Source organism: Nannospalax galili, unplaced genomic scaffold, assembly GCF_000622305.1.
Source record: "Nannospalax galili isolate Female #2095 unplaced genomic scaffold, S.galili_v1.0 scaffold1084, whole genome shotgun sequence".
Lineage (NCBI taxonomy): Eukaryota > Metazoa > Chordata > Mammalia > Rodentia > Spalacidae > Nannospalax > Nannospalax galili.
The window spans coordinates 423,963-441,343 of NW_008351705.1; the positions used below are offsets into that span (position 1 = coordinate 423,963).

Below are 17,381 nucleotides of genomic sequence, written 5' to 3' on the forward strand. Positions count from 1 at the left end.
ATGATCTATAATTTCTAGTGATTTCTTAGAAAAGAAATAGCATGAAAATTCTTGCATTTATACCTTTCGAAGTACTATCCCTAGTTGTCCATAAAGTAAGAGCTAGATTTTTTTTTTCTTATCCTAAGCATTCTTTTTACTTTACTTAACCAAAACTGATATGTTAATGGTCCTTGGGCGCCAGTAAATTAGCTCTCTTCGTCTTAAAGGATAGCCTCAGACTTGCCAAGGCTGGCCCTGACCTCACAATTCTTCTTCCTCGGCCTCCTGAGTCCTGGCTTTCTCCGCTTTTTTTTTCTACTGTATTTTCCTCTATTGTTTCAACCAATTATTAAGGATTCCACTCAGAGACTATCACCTCTAATAGCTAGGAGGCTTGACAATCTAGAAAATGCTTACATATGATTGAAATATCAGTGTGTTACTGACCTCCACTACAGGTAGGCCAGGTAATTAGGTAATAACTCTAAGCAGAAGCCAGATTTTCCTTATCTTTTTCTGTGTCTCACCGAGATCATAAACCCTGACCATCCTAGTTAATGCTCGGTAAGTCATGTGTTTTGCCACTTTACTATTTTTAGTACTAAATAACTTTTTAAAAGTGGCTTAACAGATATGTTTATTGTAAGATATACGAGCAGTTATTATACATGAAGTTTTCTATGTATTTTTCTCTGTTATTTACTTTTGTTATAGCCTATGCACACATTTTATATACCTGGATGCTTGCCCCAAATTCTCTACTACAATACTCAGCAAATGTCCATAATAAATAAGTATGTTATGTTCAAGAGGCCGTTGTATTAGAGAATTTTTATCTTATTCTGCCTTACTAGGTAAGATGGTAAAGGAAAGATTTATTTTACAATTTCAGTGACCCACTGGGCACAGGAAATAAGGCACATTAATTCGACACCTTTTATTTTTTTCAGACTTCTCTTTAAATAAGAGAGCGTATAAGATGATACAAAAGGTAATTAGGATGCGTTAACCTTGAGGCATCTATTTCTGGTCTAATGTTTGTCACAGTCTTCTTCAGCCTGCATAATTATCCAGCTGATGGTAATCAATCATTATGATACTGATGACAGGCATTTTTCATTGTTTTCATGACTACTTTTTAAAATTACTTTTTTCACATCCTGAAGACTACGATTCTTGCATCAATGCACTGAACAGGAAAGGCACAGCAGCAAGCAGACAAACCAGTCTCCCAGCTTGTTTTCTCAAGGTTGCACTTGGAGAGTGCCTCCCTCCGTTTATTATTTTTGTCAGCTCTTTTGAAAAATAACTTTTATGGGAGCAGAACTGAATATTACAGTGTCTCAACAGTCTCAGAAATTCATTCATTCATTCATTCATTCATTTAACATTTACTGATGAAACCATGTGCAAACCTGGGAGAAAAATATCACTGCCTTTCTGAGAATGGATTATAGTTGGTCATAGACATGTACATGCAAGCAACCAGTGACATCAGGTTATGCTGTTGGGCTCATGGAGCTGACATCGTTTTTTTAAAAGATAAAATGTTTATTTTGGCTCATTGTTTCAGAAGTTTCAGTCTTTGACATCCTGGCCCTATCTCCTTAATCTGTGATGAGACTGAAATTCACACGAGGGAGCCCAAAGTGCATCAAGCTGCTCACGTTACAGTGGCAAGTAGTGAAAAGAGACAGACTGGACTGAGGTTTCGATACTCCCTTCAAGACTTTCCCCAGGTAACCTTTCCACAGTCTGGATGTCCTAAGGGTTACACACCACATTCTTCACATTGCCATGGACTGGTAACCACCCCCTTAGCATATGGTCTTTGAGGAACATTTCCAAACCATGACAACCACCAACACCTTACCCTCTAGAGGCTCCAAGCTTTTCTATGCTAAGAGCCCATCTTCAACCCTGTCAACTGATCAGGGAGGGCTGATATATATTTTTCAACTGATTAGTGTTTTGTGAAGTTTTTTCTTACAGCGTCCATTATTAGCCTTTTCCAATTGGACGCAATCTCTTTTTTACAGTTTTATTTAAAAATATTTATTTATTTATTTATTATTGGTCTTTTTGAAGCAGGGTCTCCCTAGTAGCTCCAGCTGTCTTGGAACTCACTATGTAGATCAGGCTGGCCTAAACGCACAGATATCTGCCTGCCTCTGCCTCCCAAGTGCTGGGACTACAGGCTTGTGGCACCATGCCCAGCTCTAATTATTATTTTTATTTTATGTGTATGACTGTACTGTATGCATGTATGTAAGTGCACCCAAGTTGTGCAATACCTGTGGAGGTTAGGAGAGAGCATTGGATTCCCCTGGAACTGGAGTTATGGAAAGTTGTTAGCAGCCATATGGGGGCTGGGAGTAGTACCCAGGTCCTCTGCAAGAGCAGCCAATACTCTTAACCCCTGAGCCATTTCTCCAGCCCTGGATGCTGTCTCTTTAAGGGCAGTAATGTCTGTACCTTTGAGCTTACCTTATATAAACTTGTATATACTCAGTACACAGATTTAATTGATTTCCCCATTAACATGTTTGGGTCACACTGTAAGTTTTTCTGCAGTCTTTCTTAGAAGAAGAGATTAATTTTCTTACAAAAAAAGGTAAATCTGTCCTGGGGAGACACCTCAGTGGACTCAAGTATGATGCTTAGAGTTTAGATCCCCAGAACCCATGTATATGCCAGGCAGGCAGTAATTCTAGCACTGTGAGATGGAGACAAGGGATCCCTGAAGCAAGTGTGCTAGCTAGACTAGCCAGAATTGGTGATCTCCAGACTCAGCAAGAGGTGCTGCCTTAATAAATAAAGAGGAGCGCAACAGAGGAAGACACTGGAAGCCAACACACACACACACCACAGAACACATACAAATACATATGAAAAAAGTAAATCCTTTCACAGAGCACTCTTCTTTGCACAAACGTGATTAGCGTACCTTTTATTCTGTGTGCAGTCTGGCCCTGTATTATATAGTTTACTCTCTTCTACCTCACATCCTGCCTTGCAGAACTGGTTCATAAAATTTATTCACTGCCTTGTCCTTGTCTGTGAAGTTACCCAAAAAGAGGTGGAGTTGAATAAAGGTGATGATTTTATCCTGAAATCTGCAGGTTATGAAAGTGATGACTTGCTAAATTCAGTAGATCACAGATCCAACATCACATTAGGAAAAGATCTTCCATCCTGCCCCCTCAAAAAATGGCAGTCAGTCTCTTTCCTCCAGGGCTTTCTCAGTGATGGAGAGCTACCCCCTGTTCAGGGTGAGCATATGCTACACAGAGAAGAATCAAGCAACTTTGAGCTTCATGACAGAGAAGCCATGAATTAACTATCTTACCTCATCTGTATGTAATTTCTTCTTCATTTTTGTCAAGTAGGGAAAGATTGCTTCCAAGCATAGCAGGCGTATTATACCACATTCACATGCGGCCCCCTTCTCCATCGTTGGGGAATTTACATCTGTTTAGTGCATGGCATATAACTTTCTGGTAATTGGTCATTTTTCTACATCTGTAGTCAGGCATTCATATTTTAGGATTGCATTTTGGCACAGCAGCTTCAGAGAATCAGGTGAGGCGAACACACAGCACACCCACTCCCCTTGTCCCTGTCCAGAAGAGTAGAAAGAAATGCTTGAAATGAAGTATACCCTCTGTGAGGATCAGCTGCTGCAGGAAAGCAATAGCAGTTATTGAAAACTCCTGGAGTAAACTGTGTATATCTGAAATGTTTTTGGATTTATCCCTTAGTGATTATTTCATTTTCACATGACTCTTAAGAAGCTTGGCCATTCGTTTTTTTTCTGTAGCACCCTGAATTTTCTAGGACTTCCCATCATTTTTATTAGTCATTCCGAGCATTGTTAGATGGAAACTCAGTATTTCTCTCTCTTCTATCCACCCAAAATATTTGAGACCTGGAGAGGATAAATGAATAGAAGAAAGTCAGATTCCAGATCATATTCTTCCACTGATAGTCAGTTCTCAAAAGCCGTTTTAAGGAATCTTAGCTGGGGAAACTAATTCCCCATGGTCCTTATTATTATTCTCAAAGCCTGACACCCTCAGCTTCTCCATCTCTTCCTTACAGAACATTGAAAGTTATATGAATGAACATCAAACTGTGTTGATTTCTAACATGTACAAAAATGATACATGAGAGTAGGCTGATCTAATTTGGGGATAAGGGTTGAAAGACTTCCCCATGCAGCAATGTTTGAGTTGATATCTGAAGGAAAATTTGGGAGCACACTGGGTAAAGGTTGGTATACATCATAAGGAGAAGATGGGAAGGAAGTTGGTGGGAAATGGTAAGCTAGCCTCTGTGGATTGAATTTCAAGTAAGGTTTGATACAAACTGTTCCTCAAAGGATCCTGTGCTAGAAGCTTGGAACTCAGTATAAAGAGATTGAAAAGTGGTGTGATCTTTAGCAAATAAGACTTGGTGATAGGTACCGGATCATAACCTATTTCAACAGAGATTAATGTTTGTCTGAAGTAGTGGGCCATGTTTTTCAGGAGTGAATTAATCCCAAAAGGACCACTTCCTGTAGTCAACCTCTGGGATTTGTTTTCTAGCAGCACAAACATCCTAAAAGAGGAGTGATGTCTCAAAGTAAGTATAACTCTGGATGTGTGTGCCAAACCAGACTTTGTCTTGCTGCTGCAAATTTTCTCTGTTGCCATGACCATTTCTAGCAAGTGTAATCAGAATTTGAGTTACAAATTTCTTGTTGATAAAGTAACTATAGTATTCAACAATTCTATACAACTTACCAACCCAAAAATATGTGGATATGGAATCAAGGAAAGTTTAATTTCAGAAGGCTATAGAATACAAAGGGAAACACATCGAAGAGAGTTTGTGCCTGTAACTTCAAACTATACAAATACAATGCCATCATCTATCTGATGATAGTAAATACAGGAATACAAAAAGGCCATATAGCTTCAACGTGAAGTTCATGCTTTCTTGGTAATATAGAATATTGCATGGCTCTCTTGCTCGTAAAATGTCCAACACGTTTTGTACCCAAAGCTAATAACTTTTAGATGACACTTGGAGAGCGATTTGTAGCACTAATTATTCATGGGCCAGTTTCCTAAAGAACCATCACTACAACATGGAATGAGATAGCCTGCCAATATTCTGGCTGAGGAACTCTGAGTGTTAAGAAAACCTATTCATCAACTCGGTTTGAATTGAGTCTGGCTTGTGATCAGTGACATTCTAACATCCCATCAAAGTCAACGGTGTCTCTGTTATTCTTCTCACTGGATCAGTGTGTCCTCTTACTATTTTATTTTCTTGTTTAAATTTCAGCCTAGCATTATTTCTGTATAATTTACAAGAATATCTAAGTTATATAAGTATACAAATATTTTTTCATTTTATTTTATCTTTCCTGTAGGGAGAAGAAGATATAAAGTATGAGATACATTAATTCTCCTGAGCTTTGTTTGGCTCAGTCTGGTCCTGCAATGTATTTAGGTCTGTATTCTCCCTCAGTACCCTTCAAGGGTCATGCTGTGGTTTAAAAGAATTCAGGTTGATTTTTTTTCCTTTTTATCAGTTAAGTTTACTACATGAGAGAAGGTAGAGAGCTTTTTTATGGTATTGTGATTATAGGAAAGTGTGTGCAGAAAATCTGAAGGAAGTCCAGTTCTTTGCTCATGAACTGATTTTACAGTTGCCAACTAAGGTGCAGAAAATTAAGTCCATATTACATGTAGCCTGAGGCTTCTTGGAGAGAAGAAAAATGCTTTCACTTTTCAATGAGCTGTGGGAAACTGTTCCAAAACCACCAGGAAAAGCTTTATTTCTCTAGAAAAGAGCCCTGTGGTCATCAGACCAAAAGGACCTTGAATTTTACACTGTGAAAAGTTTCCACTGACTAAGCCACTGGGTGTTGACTCCATTGACCTTGAGATTTGAGGGTGTATCAGGCACAGATTCAAAATCATAACAGTATAAAAATTATTATTTTTCAGCAATATTTTAGGATAATAAATATTCTGCTTAAGTGAAAGAAATACATAGTCACTAACCCAAATAAAGCCATTTCTCTTTAGAACATAGGCTTCATAACAAAGTTCAAATTCTAACACCCATTTATTCAACTCATGGAAATTTTCCCTAATGATCTGACACACTGGTGGTAGTGTCCACTGGGTTGCTGGTTACAGTGCAATTTGCAACTATTTAAATATTCGGTGGCACAGTAATTATTCCATAAATTCAGATACATAGATATAAAAAATATTCCATACTTATTAAAAGTTATTGAGTTACTAAGAGTGATGGTGCACGCCTACCATTCCAGCACTCAATAGGCTGAGGAAGAAGGATTGCCAAAATAATAAACATAAAATAAACAAAAATGTACTGAGTAGACTATGCAGATGCAGAAGACTGACCCCAAATTTAATGTATATAGAAGAAATGAATGAGAAGTCATAGTTGCAGAGCTAGCACTTAGGTCAAACTCTTTCTAAGCACTCTACACCTATTCATAATCACAATAGTCCTATGAGGTAGGTTGTATTATTCTTTCCAATTTACACATGGAGAAAGTGAGCAAGGTTACAAAGGCAATGAATCCTAGGTCTGGAATTCAAAATCTCTCTTCAGAGGACACAAATTGTCATATACTAAGTATGAAATATCAGCAGATACATGGCTATTCCACCCCCTGGCCCCCATAGACTCATGGCCATATCATAATGCAAAATGTATTTAGCCCAATTTTTAAAGTCTTCATTGTTCTTAACAGCCTTAGCACTGTCCAAAAGTCCAAAGTCTCTGCTGAAACTCAAGACAGTCTCTTAAATGTAAGCCACTGTAGAATCAAAAGATAAATTACATACGTTCCACATACAATGGAGCCGAATGCACAGTCCCGTTCCAATAGGAAAGAATAGGGGCGGTGGTGATTTGAATGAGGTGTCTCCATAGGCTCAAGTGTTGGACACATGCTTAGTTGGTGGCACTGCTTGGGGGGAGTTTAGAAGTTGTGGCCTTGCCAGGCAAGCATGTCATGGGGGGCAGGCTTTGAGAGTGCAGAGCCAGCGCACATTTCCAGCTTTGCTCTCTCTACCTCCTGCTTGTGCTTAGTGTTCTGCACTGACTACCTCCTGCCGTGTCTCCCCTGCTATGATAGACTCCTCCTCGAGAACCACAGCCCAGTAAACGCTTACATGTTGCCTTGGTCATAGTATTTTTATCACAGCAACAGAAAGGTGACTAATACAGCCATATTTACATTAACTATACCTGATGAATGTAAAAACCTGGAGGATAAGACACAGAAATCACATCAGCCAATACTCAAATTTGGAAGAGCTGGAGACTGGGGACATGAAAGATTAATAGAAGAAGGCCTAAAATACCCCAAACTCAGTGTATACATGTATGAAGTTGTCAAGGAATTAAAAGATCATTTACCCAGAAAATAAAATTTTGAAAAGGCATGATTCTTATTTATAACACACATTTTTTACTGTTTTAAAAAGCACTTAATAATGTATAATATTTGAGCACATAATTCAAACTTGACTAAACTAGGCCATTCACCTGTCATAAGAGACATGTTCACTGCCCCTCAGAGCTACGCATTCTGTTTGAAAATTTATTCCTAGAGCTCTGGCTTAGGTCTAATGCCAGCAGAGGCCACTGGAAGAGTCCATATGGTAGAACTATGGATGGCTGAGGAATGTGCCTAGTGGAGAAAAACAGAAGTATGATTTGGTAATGTTTATGCAGTGAGGTATAGCCTGATTAATCTGTTTGCACTCCTATCATGTGCAAATGACAGGATTGTAAATGTAACTGCCATAGAAAAACATTAGGAAGAAGTCCTGAGACTTAATGGCCTTGTTGGGTATTCATGTCCCCAAATAAAAGTTTTTTTTTCTTTTTCTTTTCTCTCAGAAAGAACAGAGATAGCTCTTCCCTCATGGAGCTCTGCTCACACAGAGAAAGAAGAAATATTTATAAATGAAGTCAGGGAGTAAAGGACCTAAAGCATGCAACGGGTGATTTGGAATGAAAAATATGATTAGTGTTAAAGTTATTAAGGCTACATTGTGGGGAGTATGATTATGGGGGTATAAAATTAGCTACAATGGAATTTTATGAGGTAAACTAGCATAGATACAAATTAATTACATTTGATAATTCACTATAATCATATAGTATCTTTTTGTTCTTTCTTTTTGGGGAGGTTGTGTTTGGGGGTTATTTGGGGATGGGAGTTGGTGCTGGGGATTGAACCCAGGGATCCAGGCTTGGGAAACATGTGCCCAAGCACATTATAGTCCTATAGTTTTTAAAATTAGGAGCCCATGAGAAGGATTAAGTAAAGTGTACAGAAAATTTACGCGTGCATGTCGACATTTCTCAAGGACGAAATATCTGTGATTTTATCAAATTGACATCAGTGTTGTCAAATTTTCTTCTACTTATGTAGAAGAACCAGGCCTGGATGGTAATTTAAATAGGCAGATGATACACAGATAGATAATTGATAGATCTAGATAGGCATATATACATGTGGCCTCCTGCATAGATTTAGAAAGTCTTGTTGACTTCTGTTGATGTAAACCTAAATGTATTGTTGGAAACTCTCATTGGAAATGAAAATAGACAATATAAATATGTACATACTTTTTATCTGTGGCTGTTGAAGAACATGATGCTGAGAACTGGAGCAACTTGGTTGTTGCTTTGCATCTTGTGTTTTCTGTATGAAGATGTGGATTGAGTAGCTGGTATTGTGTCTCTAGGATTCTTCCTGTGGATACCATGCTGCTAAGTAGTCCCACATGATTTCTGACTTGCTTTAATCACAAATTTAACCTGAAACCCCTTCTCAGATAAAATCATTTCTCCAAGAGTCCTACATGAAACCTCCTTTGCCCACCTTGGTGACACCTGCTCGTTCCATTGTTGAGAAATCTGTTGTTTTTGTTTAGAAAGGAATCCTTTCAGTTTCATGTAACTTATATTTAACATATACCACAAATTTAAACTAGCATAAGACATCCAATTCTTAATGCATGGTCTCTTGAAGTAAATAATCAATGAGAGGAAAGTTCTCTTTTATAACTCAGATTTCATCATATTTTACTGTAATAAGAAATTTGTTGAGATGCAATTTTTATTTGGTGGTGTTCCCCTTATTTTATGTTGCTTTTAATAAGTTTTAAATTATTTTGCTTTTGCATGTGTGGTATATAGGTCTGGGGCTGTGTGGTATTTCAAGGTAGAGTAAATTCATTTTGGAGATGAGCACGGTTAATAGAGCACTTTGTGCTGGTAGGTAGAGGGTGAAGTAAGGTGGATTAAATGCAGCAAGAAAATAATCATTTTGGCTGTGTTTTATTTCCTTTGTAAAATGCTCCCACTGATTCTGAAAATTGATATTACCATGACATTTTAAAATTTAGGCAGTAAGGCCTGAAGTAGAACACATGCATGGTTTAGTTTCTTTATGTTGGTTGGGTAGAGCCTTTCCCAAGTCTTCTTTGGATGATAATCAAAGTTTATATGCTGTCTATTTTATAGGATGGTACTAAACCATTTAAATACTCCTTCTTGGCTGTCCATTTATGCATTCATTCAATTTCATTTGTTTTGAGAATTTTAATTCTCACCTGTGTATAATTCCCTATCAGTCCTTGATATTATGTGTTTTTGAACTAGTAAGAAATGGTTCCTGGCAATGATTACAGTTCACAGAAACATGTCATATATTTTATGAAGAACTGAAAGAGAAGCTTTAATGTTTTAAATGTAAAGAAATAATAAAGATGCTAATCTACCCCAATTTTATCAGTATACTCTCTATATGTGTTGAAATATTATGCATTATCTCATAAAAATATACAAGTGTTACATACTAATAAAAATTAAAGGGAAGTGATTCCTGCTTTTAAGGAAACATCTCACCAAAATAAAAATTAAGGATCATAATATAACAGTCTGATAAATGGAATTCTGTGGAAACAGAGGAAGAAACTCGCTTAAATTAATAGGTTTTTGAGGTTTCCATAGAAAACACTGTCTCCATTTTCCTGACTCCTGTAGTCACATCAGGAAATAAACTCACATTAGGGATTTGGAGCTAAGATCCATAAATAAGAGAGAACATGTATTTTATGGTTTCCCATGTCTGTGTTATTTTACTTGGTATAACAGTTTTGATAAGCTTACAGGGGTTTTCTTTAAAGAAAATAGGGAGGACTATATTTCCAGAGAACATTTCTGTAGCTGGCTACAGGGCCAGATAGGAAATACATTAGGCACTGTACATCACACAATCTGTATTACAAACAATTCTGCCGCTGTAGCTCAAAACAATCGCTGCCTCAAGTAAATGAATGGTTGTGTCTATATGGAATATGTGAATTAGAATTTACACAAGTTTCACATGTCATAAAATGTTTAAAAATATTAAAAATCAATTTTAGCTTAATGACTACAAAATCAGGTGATGGGATGGCTTTGTCAAGAATTATGTAGATTCCTGGCCCCTAAGCATATATATGACAGGCTTCATTGGTATTTATCATATAAAACATGTAAAGAGGAAGAAATGACTACTCTTTGACCAATACTGTTGTAGCACACAACTTTTGGGTCTTCCATTTGATTGCCTGTCTACGGGAATAGCTCTATTTGCAGTGGGGACTCTGCAGTCTGGGTGACTAGTGACCCTGAACTAAAATGCCAAGGAATATTGTACAGGATTCTGTTCCATTTTGCAGCATCTTCTCAAAAATATGAAGAGAATTGACTGAGATAAGATTAGACTCTGAGCTGAGTGTGGTGGTATGTGGTGTAATCCCAGTGCTAAGGAGGCTGTATGGTACTACAAGTTGGAGGCCAGACTGGTGTACACAGAGAGTTCCAGACTAGTTATGGCTACATAGCAAGACTATCCTGCAAATAAACCAAGATTCAACACTGTTATTAGACTAAGAAATGTTTCTGGGCTTGCTCTTGAAAAGAGAAAAGTTACCTTTTCTTTAATATTTTCAAGAAGAAGAGATGGTATATTTTTCCTCTATCTTGAGCTATGAAACTCAAGAGGAAAGTCTTGGAGCTCGATTTTCTTATAAGGTGAACACAGTACACCTCTGCTGACATCCTTAGAAAGTACTGATGATATCCTGCATACCTAAATACACTTTAGAGAAATCCAGTGTTCTTACCCATCCAGACCTACACTCTTATGGAGACAGAGAGAGGCCAAAGCAAAGCAGCTGGTACATGACTGTGAAGGCCAGAGACAGTAAGAGGCTCAGGAGACATCTGGTATCAGTTCCTGTGCTGCCCTTGGGATTCTGCGCTTGTTGATTTAGTGAAATGTGGATAACATATTACACTGCAGGTACCCATAGAAGTGTTCCTGACTTCAAAAATGCTTGAGTTTTAATCATTATCAAAATTTGGCTTAATAAAATGTAAAGTGTGGCCTTAGCAGCTTACCTACCCCCTGTGCATCTGTTTTCTCTTCTAAATAGTAAGGTAATACCAACCATTTACTTGGCTTTATGTAATGATTAAATGAGGTTAAAGAATCAACTTAACTATTTCAGTTGCTTCAAATTCTTTTATTAAAATTTCACCCATGTAACAAAAAATAGAATTAAAGTTGTCTGGTTTTCTTAAATGTTTATTGTGAACCCAAATCTTTCTGGACTCAACCCTGGATGTGAACACACCATGTCATTTCTTTGTTCTGCTGGTATTCTGTCACAGAATTATGATGTCCTAGCTCATTTGTCTTCTTTGTTGTTTACAGATAGGCTTCCTTTTCAAAGTTATTTTGTTGATCAATTAATTAACACAAAATATTATATCAGTTTACTTTTTGCGTGTGAGGAGACCATTTACTCTTTCTGTGGCTCTCTGAATATGCTGTAAGTTTATGGTGATTTATGAAAACAAATATGCATACCTTCTGCCTGATTATAAGCAAGAGCATAGCTCACAAGGAGATATCAGTTTACATGATGGAAGTATTGTTTTGTTTGATTTTCCCCAGAAGAAAACAGCCTTGCAGGCTTTGAAGATGAAATATGGTAGAATCTTAGCTCCTCCTTTGTGCCAGTTAGGGAGGTAGAAACGTTGCCTTTAAGTCCACAGAACTTCTCTTCTGATCTCTTCCACCCCGACTGCTCACTGCTTGAGATGATTTGTAGTGAAGGATAGGTATATGATGCTCTGTGGGACTGCTTTTAATGAGCATTTAGACTAACATGTTTCTCCATTTGACCCTATAATCACAAAGTTATTAAGACCTAATTTAATAGTAGTTTATTTCCTCTTAAATTGAAAATCTCTTTTTGAGTTCAGAAAATTAAGATGAGCCAACATTGTCTATTTTCTTATTGAAATAATTGCTTCTCCACTTGGCTGTATATGAGAATTACATGGAAAGTTCAAAGAAAGAAGACTCCCATCCCTGGATTCATACTCATATTTAATTGGTTTGCAATTTGGCTCAGGCATAAGATTTTGCTCTTAGTTTTGAAAGCTATAACAGATGATTTTAGCATATAGCTCAGGCTAAATACTGTTCATATAAATTATCAAGCTAAGGCCCAACTTTATTACAATATTTTTGTTCATAAATGCCTTGACTAAATAATTGAATAACTGCTTGTCAAATAATTTCTGTTTTATTAGTTGTTCAAAATAGTCTCATCCTCAACCTATAAAAATATGAATTGGAGAGATGTCTCAGTGGTTAAGAGCACTGGCTTCTCTTGCAGAGGACCTGAGCTCGCTTCCCAGCACCCACATGGTGGCAAACAACCATTAGTGGTTCCAGTTCCAGGGGAATCCAACTCCTTCTTCTGACCTCTGTGGGCATTGCATGATATGGATGACCTTACATACATGTAGGCAATACACTCATACACAAAGATTAAAATTAATAAAAATTTTTAAAGACATAACAGTTATAGGGTCAGATTTCTTAATTCAGGTTTTCATTTGCTCAGTACCAACTGTTTTGCCATGTATGCAGGCAATATCTCGGGTAGAAGAGAAACCCTATGCCTAAATGCTTTACAAAATAGAAGAGAGCTAGTGGCAATGACTGTAACTCAAAGTAAAGTGCTAATATAGAAGAAAAATGTTTTATGTTTAATTTTGAGTTATTATGCCTCTGTTACAGTTTCTTCTTAAGATTTAGAAATTCTGGATGTCTAAATTCTTTCTCTCTGATGAATTAATATGTATATGGGGGAGTGATTTTAGGGATTTTTTTACATATTTTGTTGATTGATATATTCAAGAAAATAAAAGTGTTTCAGTGAAAAACAGGCAACAAGTGTGTGGTATGAAGGATGGGTCATGAGTACCTCTTACCTACTGTTTGGAGGCATGGTTCTTGAGATAGGCAATGTGATCAGAAATCAACAGCAAAGGTAAGGACACCTGATGTCACATGAGGACAGTTTTATTTTGAGAAAAGCAGCAGAAGAAGGGTCCTTATAGACACCTGCTACACAAAGCAGAGTCCACCGCCCATGGAGGGACAGCGCCACCCTGCCTGCTTTATCCACCAGAGAACCAAGTCCTTAAAACTGACTTTTTAAACTAAATTTGTTTTGTTTTGGATTTGACATGTATATGTGTGCATGGAGAACGTGCACGTGTATGTGTATACGCATGTATTTGTGTGCCGGTGCATAAGGACAAGCGTGTGTTCCTCTGAAAGCCAGATGTTTTGTCTTCTTTGATCACTCTCCACTATACCTACTGAGTCAGGGTCTCTCACTGAGCGCAGAGCTCACCAATTTAGCTGCTTTAGCTAGTCACTTAGCCCAGGGATCTCTTGTCTCTGCCTCCTGAGCACTGTGATTAAGCCTGACTTAATATCAAATCTATGGTATTGTTGTAAAACAAGCTTAGCCATTTCCCTGGTCCTTAAACCTATGTTTAAAGACTATTTGCTTAAATATTTCTATGTTGCATGACTAGAATGCTTAGACTTCTCAATATAAACTTTTAATCTACAGATTAATAAAAGATCATGTGAATTTTGTGAATAATTTATAAATTTCTCTTTGTTATTGAAGAGAAATTTATCTAAATATAAGAACCTCTTCCCTTCCAGCTCATTGTCTACGTTTTAGTAAGTCAGCTATTTCTCTGTTTCAGGTTTATATAAGTTATCAAAAGCAAATAATGGTAACTCCCTAAGATAACATTAAGATTTTAGATTAGGACATTAAATTGTAAAACACAAGATTTTTGTTAATTCATAAAAATATAAATTATTTCACATTTTATATTTGCATACCATAGTTACATAATATTTAAATATCTCCACCTATATCTTAGTTCATTATGAGAACTTCTTGTAATTGTATAAGTTTTAGTGTTTGTTACCGCAGTTGAAGTTATTACATTCAGTGCTTATTTTCCAAAAGAATTTTTGAAATATATTTCCAGAAATTAACAAAATGATCAGCAGCTTAGCTGCCAAGGGAATTAGTAACAAAGTTTATGCTTTTCCGATGCCAGCTTACCTGTTCAAAACAAATGTCAGAGGAAGCGAGTTTGGGAACTTGTAATGGTTTAATTTGTGTCTATGCAGTCAGCAGAAAATTAATAGCAGTCTGTCACCAAGGTTTGTTAGCTAATTGCTGGGTTTTAATGTTGAGCAAATGAGTGTGAATTTTCACAACATTATTTAAGAGTCTCTTTTTGGAAGTTGTTTCCCTCTTTCTTTGGGGCATGCCAGTTTGCAAACACATTTCCTAATTCCCTAAGCAACAGTGTGGTGGCCCCTGTTGACTTTGGCAGTTTCTTCCTGCCTTAATAAAGTCAACTAGGCACTCTCACAGGAAAAATGGGCCAAAAGGCAAAATTCTCATAGACCACTGTTCATGTTTTCGTCACACATTTTCCCTTATTAAGGGCAAAGTGTCCATTCTGTTCCACAGGTTGCTGGAGAAATGATGTGTTTTGTAAAATTTGATAATATGTAAAATTACTGGGGGTATACAGAATTCATTTGACAAATTCATTTGTAACCAGTGAGCCAAAATATATGTCTTATTATATGAACTAATAAATACTTTTTTTCTTTCTACTGCCGGTAACATGGTAACATTTTATTCAGGGTGCATGATTTTTATCTGTTCCTAGATGATGTGAACTCACCATGTCTATAGCTGTACAACGTTAGAAACACAGACAAACACACACACACACACACACACACACACACACACGGAGTCAATTCAGTAACTGCAGTTGAGTCTGAGGTATTAATCCATCAAAGTATTTGATATATCAGTGATTAACTTGAAGCCCCCTAAGCTCTGCATCAGTGTGGAAGCCTGTAGTTGAAAATATAAGCATGGAACTGACTCCTCTCCTGGAGTATCTTACTCTGAGTGTGGTGGCTTATGTCTTTAATTCCAGGACTCAGGAAGGCTAAGGCAGGAGAAATGCCATGTGTTGGAGGATAGCCTAGGCTACATAGTGAGTCCATGCAACTCACTCAGTCCGTAGACTGAGACTGTCTCAACAACCCAATGAAGAAGAAGAAGAAGAAGAGAGAGAGAGAGAGAGAGAGAGAGAATACATTATCTTATTTTTGCCCCTCCACAAACAAGGTGATAAGAAGGGAGCGAGCTGCAGGAATGGAAGACCTTGCGTACATAGGTGTATTCATAGGCTCTGAACCTTGGCTGAAATCTTAAGGTAAAGTGGGTCAATAGAAGAGCTGTCTTTTCCTTACATGAGTGTTTTTCATGAAACCTTTAAAGATTCCTTGTTGAGGGACTGGAGAGACTAGTTGCTCTTGCAGAAGACCTGGGTTCAATTCCTAGCACCCACATGGCCATTAACAACCATCCATAACTCCAGTTCCAAGGGTGTTTGATGCCCTATTCTGACCACCATGGGCATTGCACGACATGGGTGCACTTACACACATGTAGGCAATATGCTCATGCACATAAAAATGAAAAATTATAGTAAATTAAAGAAATTTAAAGATTCCTTGCCTAATTCTCTCACATGCACTCTCTTAACTTTGGTCTCTATTGTATGTTAACCCTTTTGCAGGCTTCCATAGAGTCTTCATATTCTGTGGTACATAGCTGATTAATTTATGGTGACGCCTCCCTCTCCCTAGACCCCATTTTCTCTTCCCATGATAGGACCCAGCTCTGTGCTTCTTGTTGGCCAACAGCCTGACCAGAAGAAACACTATGTATCCCTTGTTTTGTCAGTTCCCCAGTTTTCACTCTATGGCAATACATTGGCACTCTTCTACCAAAGCAGTTGGCCAGCCTTTCCCTCTTGCTAATTCTTCTGTGCAGATTTAATCTTAACAAAATTCAACTCCCTTAGGTCCTCTGTGTCTTTCCATTTCAGAGAAGTAACACATCCTAATCCTTTCTGCATCACAGGAAAACAATCGCCTTTCTCTAGAGAAATATGACAGCAAATGAACCTGGAACACACTACAACTTAATATAGTAAACTCATGCTAAATCTATATGCTTGCCTTAGTAACTTCTATCTACACAAAGCATCTACAATAAAGTATTAGAGACATATGTGAGGTTATTACAGAAAATTACTTCGTCAAGATAAATTAAGGCTCTAGAATGCTGGCGTTAAGCCAAAAGGTTTAGGTTTAAATCTTTGGTCTTGAAACCCGTCACTATTTATTTTCTCTTTTGTATCTTATGCTTCAGCAAACTTTTAAAATATAACCCAAATTAAACCACTTTTAACATTTTGTGCAAAGATTCATCTTATGTCTCATATGGGAAGGATTTATTTATTAATCCATTAGGTAAATATATTAAAATGACTTTCAATCTCCAGATTTCCTAAACAATAAAGTATGTCATATCCACCTTCACATACAAATGTTTATTATTATTTTATTTCTGATGAAAATGAACTATTTCAAGCATGTTTGTACATGGCATGTCAGAGTTTTATTGAATTTTTATCTGCACATTGAGAATTTCCTTCTTGTTTTGGAAATTTTATAATAACATGACTGTGTTCAACTCATTCATTCCTTTTCTATTTTATGGGAATAATTACTGGATGCATCTCATAGGTTAAAAATTGCTTTATAATGATGTAACCATTCCTTGACATCTCTTTTATTGTTTCTTGTTCATCACCTTAAAAATAATAAATAAAATACAATGTAGCTATTAACATTATGCAATATTTTCATTCTGAAAATTTATTCAATTTCTTAGCAAAACATTCTCTGATACAAGATGGATATTTTCTACTTCTGATTGTGTTTTGCAGGCACATTACCCAAGCTCTTACTCCATGATCTTTGAAAAGGAACTAAGTCGAAGAATTTCCCTTGTGTTTATAAT

The 17,381-nt window shown here is 37.0% G+C and overlaps 1 protein-coding gene across 2 annotated transcripts in view; it reads left to right on the forward strand.

The window, feature by feature from the left end:
* Fgf12 (fibroblast growth factor 12) overlaps nucleotides 1–17,381 on the forward strand; it is a 432,870-nt gene that overhangs the window by 304,365 nt on the left and 111,124 nt on the right. The gene's annotated exons all lie outside the window — the stretch shown is intronic.